The sequence below is a fragment of the Balaenoptera physalus genome (genome assembly GCF_965194825.1).
Source record: "Balaenoptera physalus genome assembly, chromosome: 4".
NCBI classification, from domain to species: domain Eukaryota; kingdom Metazoa; phylum Chordata; class Mammalia; order Artiodactyla; family Balaenopteridae; genus Balaenoptera; species Balaenoptera physalus.
Window position 1 is genome coordinate 131,701,465 of NC_138891.1, and position 6,653 is coordinate 131,708,117.

The window sequence follows — 6,653 nt, forward strand, 5'->3', positions numbered from 1 at the left end:
TTTACTGGATTACAAATACTTCAGTGTAGTAATGATGATGAAGATGAAGGACAGTGTTCCCATAAAAGGATAAATGAGATGAGTTGAATGTCCAAAGTTCACATTTTTATTATCCAATTTGTCAATGACTTTTAAGTAATTTAAGTCAGTCTTATCTTACATGCATAACAAACTAGATGAAAGCAGAAGATTATGAATAAAGGAAGATAACATATAATTCAAAGATTCACAGAAAAGCAGAGCTTACTTTCTCTAAAAATTTAGAAATATGGATTATAATATTTGTGAAATGCAAGTATGCTCTGACTACTGTTTTAATAATATGGATGGCTAACAACTATAAATAGGTGTGTCTAACATGACTTGTTTTTATAAAAAAAATTAAAGGGGATAATCCTCGTATTTATAATTGACAAATAGCAAAAATACATATAGGTATGTACACATAACTGAGTTAAATGAACCCCAAAGAGCCATATTTTCTATTTCAAATTAGGTCATTTATTGGTAGTCAATATCCATCATCTGTTAGTGCCCAAGCTAACAGATGCCAGAAGACATAAGGCAGACATGTTTATAAATAATAAATTCTCTGAAATTCTTAAGTTTCTCTTGCTAAATAGGTCTAGGGTAATCTCAATTCATTGACTGAATAATGTTGTGTCAAATCCACTCATGGTAGCAGATATTGGGTTACTAGGGCTGTAGTTTAGTAGAAGCTAGAGAATCCATAACCTCCATAGCGCAATGGGTGGTAATGGCAGCCATGTCTGAAGCTTCCATAACCAGAGCCAAGTCCGTAGTCTCCGAAGCCACAGCCATGGCCCAACCTGCAGAAGCCACCACATCCATTGCCATAGCCCAGGCCACCGAAGTCTCCATAGCCACAGCCCAGGCCTCCACAGTAGTTGCTGTCAGGGGTGGTGAGTTTGGTTTCCTTTCAAAGCAAGAACCTAAGTGTGGATATCAGCATGTGTAGAGGGATGCTTATATACCCTGGTCAGAACATGTGGTAAGACATGTGGCCATTCTTTTGTATCATTCCAGATTATTCATTTACTTGAGGCAAATTGTTAATCAGTTTGCTGACACAAGGAGAGGCACACACTTATTAAAAATTTTGAGCTTGCTTAGCTGCCTGGTCAAAAGGCCCTTGAACTCATTACATTCTTTTTTAATGAGAAAAAAAAAAATCTGTCTTCAAAGTTACAAAATAAAAATTCCCTGAATAGAATTCTTCATTACTAAGCATATTACATCATTCATATTTGATGGAGTTTTCTCATTAAATATTTTCTCATTTCTCATTTTCATAGCATTCTTTGGATTGTTGTGTATTAATTCCACCTAGATTTAAATACACTGATCAAGATTAAAGTTGTTAAATCTATAAAATTCTCCAAATAAATATCAAATTTATTTCCCATTTGTATATGTATATAAAATATATATACATATACATATATATAATATATATATACACACACAAGACAAACTCACTTTCATAACCAGTCTGAAAACCATTAAAAAATATTCCCTTTACACAATTACCCACTTTTCCAGAATGGACAATACCGAAAATATGATCTAAAAATGCAGATGATCTTGGCTCTATGCTACACAGTTACCATTTTTCTTCTCTTCTCTACACTTCTTCATAATCCATATATCATTCTCTTATTAATCATCTCTTTAAATCTCATTCTACGTTCATTCCCAATACATGCTTGCATCAGCTAGGTCTTTTGGTCTTATTCACTTTTTTTTTTTTAAACATCTTTATTGAAGTATAATTGCCTTACAATGGTGGGTTAGCTTCTGCTTTATAACAAAGTGAATCAGTTATACATATACAATATGTTCCCATATCTCTTCCCTCTTGCATCTCCCTCCCTCCCACCCTCCCCATCCCACCCCTCTAGGTGGTCACAAAGCACCGAGCTGATCTCCCTGTGCTATGCGGCTGCTTCCCACTAGCTATCTATTTTACATTTGGTAGTGTATATATGTCCATGACACTCTCTCACCCTGTCACATCTCACCCCACCCCCTCCCCATATCCTCAAGTCCATTCTCTAGTAGGTCTGTGTATTTATTCCCGTCTTGCCACTAGGTTCTTCATGGCCTTTTTTTTTTTTTTTTTTCACTTTTTCCAATCAATATTTTATCCCTCTACTCACATCTCTAATTTTATCATAATATTTTTGCTCTTAAATTTTTCTTTTCCAATTCTGTGTGTACCAGACCCTTACTTTTTCTCAGGTAATCAGCAAATATTTTTTCATAATTACTTATTCATTAAGGTTTTAAATTTAAGATATATATATATATATGTTTGTATGCTCTTAAAATCATACAATATTTTTTAACAGGGCTTCTTAAAATCCTGTTGCCTTGAAAATCTCCAAAAATGAATGTGCAGTGATGAAATGACTGAGACAGGAATCAGGTATATGAAGTAGTGGGCCAGTCTTCTGCTGTTTCTCAGTTCACTCTGTGAAGATAGTAAACCCATTCCAAGTTTAATCCCCACTGGATGTGAGCATATCTTGGACACATATATATATGTAACACATTTTCTTTATCCTTTATCCATCACTTGCCTCTTAGGTTGATTCCATACCTGGGCTATTGTAAATAATGCTGCAGTGAACATGGGAGTGCAAATGTCTTTTTTTTTTTTTTTTTTTTGTACCACTTCACAGCTTGCAGAATCTCAGTTCCCCGACTAAAGGTTGAACCCGGGCCCCAGCAGTGAAAGCACAGAATCCTAACCACTAGCCCACCAGGGAACTCCCCACAAATATCTTTTAGAGTTAATGTTTTTATAACATTTTTGGTAATGCATTTCTCTAACTGGATTTGTTTACTGTTTTTCCAAACAAAAAATATTTGTTGAATTAACGAAAAAATAAATTCTGCATGACACACAACTTGTAATAATTCTCTAAGTTGAATTATGGACTCAAATGGCTTTCAGGTTTTAAAGGAATATTTAACTCAAAGGAATAATTAATCCTACTCTTAAATCCTGTTTTTTCCTTTAGCAAACGTTATTCCATCTTTATTTTTTATTCTGAAAAAGAAAATAGTTGGCAAAAACTATCTTTTTTCCTCAATGAGTCATTTTGAAGTCAAATGATCACAAATAAATCTAACAAGTTTAAGAATCCCATGAATGATTAAGTAAATTTGCTAGATTGTCTGTGATGAGGGCTAATTTATGTTCTTATTTCCAATGAAAATAGCTATGCTCACATGAGATAAAATCTAATAGATTTTACAAATTTTTAAAGAAACTCAATAATGAAATATGCCATGATTTATTTGTGTATTTTCAAAGAAAATAATATTATGTAAATATATAATTAAGAACAAAAAATTGTGAAACAATGCTGTGAAATATATGAACCAAATTTTTTTTATTGATTTTGTTCTGGGTTAAAAAATAAAACAATTGTAATATCTTTTGGATACTAATTATCTTTGAAAACTGAGAAATGTTTATTTCTTTTGAGAGTTTTTTTTTGTTTTTGTTGTTGTTGTTGTTAATTCAGTGGACTCAAAGACTTGCACAATTCTTTGTTAATCTTTTTGGGAGCTTTCTAAAAGAAGATAATCAGTTGATTGTGAAGCTCAGATCCTGTGTTGATGTGCTAAATGATGAAAATATATTCTTCCACTGGTCAAATTGTAGCTTTTATTAGGAAGCTAAGGGCACTTCTACCATGAATTCAAAATGTGTTTCTTAGACATAATTAATTAAATCATAAAATAGGATGTAATAAAATATGATAATGTATTTCACTAGGAGTATCATGCACACTAGATTGTTTCACAGTCTAATGACATTGATGGCTATTTTTATTTTTAGACCTATAGGGCATGTCCATAGACTATGGAACTATTACCTCATTAAGTGTGCAAAATGGAGCCACACAACTCTATCTCACCTGCTCTGTACACTGAGACTCTGCAACACCCAGGCTGAATTGACTGAAAGGGTAGGTGACAACTGATGCCTGAGCAAATTTCTCTTTATGTAGGTTAAGTCTGTACCTTTCAAATGAAGACTCTGATCTTGTATAAATATAGATATACATGTATGAATATAATAGATATACATATAGATATAGGTGAAATCTAGATAAAGCTAACATTGAAATTGAGTTTTATTTTTTATATGTTCTATAAGAAAAAATGTTATAAAAATGGTAATTCTATCTAAGAAGGTGAATCCTCTTTCACATCCCCCATAAATTCAGCTAAGTTCATGGAAGCTGAGCAAAGCTTTCAAGATACTCCGTTTGCTTGTATGAATGGGGAAAATACACTGAAGAAGGGGGCTGCATTCTGGCACCTAGATTCAGAAGATCTTGGCCTTGGTCCTGATGCTATCACTAGAGCTAATATAATTCTATAGAAGCCAATTACTTTTCTGAGATTTTTTAAAGCTGAGAATAAGGTACAAAGCACTGCTGACATTTAATGTTTGTTTATGATACTGCTATCTGACTGAATCAAATATATTTGACCAATTTTGACCAGTTTAAACAAAATATCCCCTCATAGATACAGAGAATAGATTGGTGGCTGCCAGAAGTGAGGGGGTTGGGAGTGGGCAAAATGAGTGAAGGAGGTCAAAAGCTGCACATTTTTAGTTACAAACTAAGTAAATCATGGTGATGTAATGTACAGCGTGGTCACTATAGTTAATAATACTATATCGCATATTTGAAAGTTGCTAAGAGAGTAATGTTAAAAGTTCTTATCACAGGAAAAAAATGAAACTGTGTGTGGTGATGGATGCTAACTAGACTTATTGTGGTGAATATTTTGCAATGTATACAAATATTGAATCATTATGTTGTATACCTGAAACCGATAGAATGTTATATGTCAAGTATACCTCAATTAAAAAATCTTAATTTTATATTATTACCTGAATATATCATTTGATTTTAGGAAAAAATTGGTATTCGCTTACATATTTTTCTTATTTCACCAATGAAATGTCCCCTCCTGTCCATTTTTATAATGGGAAATTCAGATTTAACTGAAATTCAGATTTATAGGAAAGCTCTTTGGATGTAGCTGTGCTTGTTATCAGTTTAAGCTAAAAAATAAATTAGTTCACGATTATGTCTTGTTGTTTCTTTCCCTTCTTAGGTTGAAAAAATGGCCAATATAATGATGGTAGTAAAGAAGAATACCATGTCAAGTCATGAAGATTCAGTAAGAATATAGGAAAGCTAACAGAAAAGTCTTAGTTAAAACGTTTTGAGTTAAATGACCTCATATGAAAAACGTTACCCTAATTCATTATTTACTTATAGATCAGCTGCTTGATGAAAATATCAAAGAAAATAATGTGTAGAAGACTATGATACACAGGGTGGATTATACTAAATATAAAAAATTTGGAAAGGTGGTTTACTTTCATAATTAGCCCAGTGATGGTTTGATCTATTACCATTTAATTGCATTTACAATAAAAAGTCAAATAGATTTTGAATAAATGGAAGGATTCATTATGCATTTGGACTTAATTGAGAAATGTGAATTAAGTTAAATAAAACACATGTATTTGATAAATAAATATATAGATATTTTAAATCGGCATTGCTTTTTGTTGTTGACTTAAATCTGAATATTATCTAAACAAAAGCAAGAGATGTAAAAATATTAAATCACTAACAGTTTTGAAAAAATCTTTTCATTTTAGTCTAGAATTAGTCTTTTTATCATTCTTTCTATCTGTATGGATATTTGTGAGGTATATGAAAAAAAAAAAACGATTCTAAGCCAAGGAGATACCATCCTTTACTAACGACTGAGTAGAATGGAACCATCATCACTTCCATATAATTGAGTTTCATGAACAAGACAAAAAACATATTTTGTTTTCAAATTTAATGTTTTACTGAAAGGTAAACAGATAATCCAGTTAGTTTTAAGAGAAAAATTAGAGGATTTTAGGATTATGATGGAGGTATAGGAGTGTATTGAAAACTTGTCTAAAATTCTGAGAAGCTAGATTCTTCTGTGCAAATAACTCCAGTATGATCTTTGTGGTCCAATTTTTGAGATCAGATTTGGAAAGTCCCCTGTAATTTCAGATATTGGGCTCCTAGGGTAAGATTTCAGTGGAAGCTAGAAAATCCATATCTATCTTCCACAGAACGATGGGTAGTGATGGCAGCCATATCCAAAGCTTCCATAACCAGAATCATATCCATAGCCTCTGAAGCCACAGCCATAGCCCAGTCTGCGGAAGCTGCCACATCCACAACCGTAGCCATAGCCCAGACCACCAAAGCCTCCATAGCCATAGCTCAAGCCTCCGTAATAGTTGCTGTACTGGCTCTTGGTGTCAGGGGTGGTGAGTTTGGTTTGTTATTCAAAGCAAGAACCTGACTGTGGATGTCAGCATGTGTAGAAGGATGCTTATATACCCTGGTCAGAGCATGTGAAAAATCACGTGTATACCCTCCTTTTATGTCATGTTCACATTATACATACTTGGAACAACTCATTAATTCTTTGTCCCCTGACACAGGGAGAAGGTCTCACACTCATTAAAATATTTGGGATCACTTTGTTACCTAGTTAGGGTGTCTCTTAAAAGTTATTGCATCGGGGCTTCCCTGGTG

General features: G+C 33.2%; 1 pseudogene across 1 annotated transcript; it reads right to left on the minus strand.

Annotated features, from left to right (window-relative positions):
• Positions 1 to 2,137: 2,137 nt before the first annotated feature.
• On the minus strand, positions 2,138 to 6,393 carry LOC309659583 (keratin-associated protein 19-5-like; annotated as a pseudogene). The gene has a single exon. The product of its transcript is annotated as a keratin-associated protein 19-5-like (transcript).
• Positions 6,394 to 6,653: the final 260 nt, after the last annotated feature.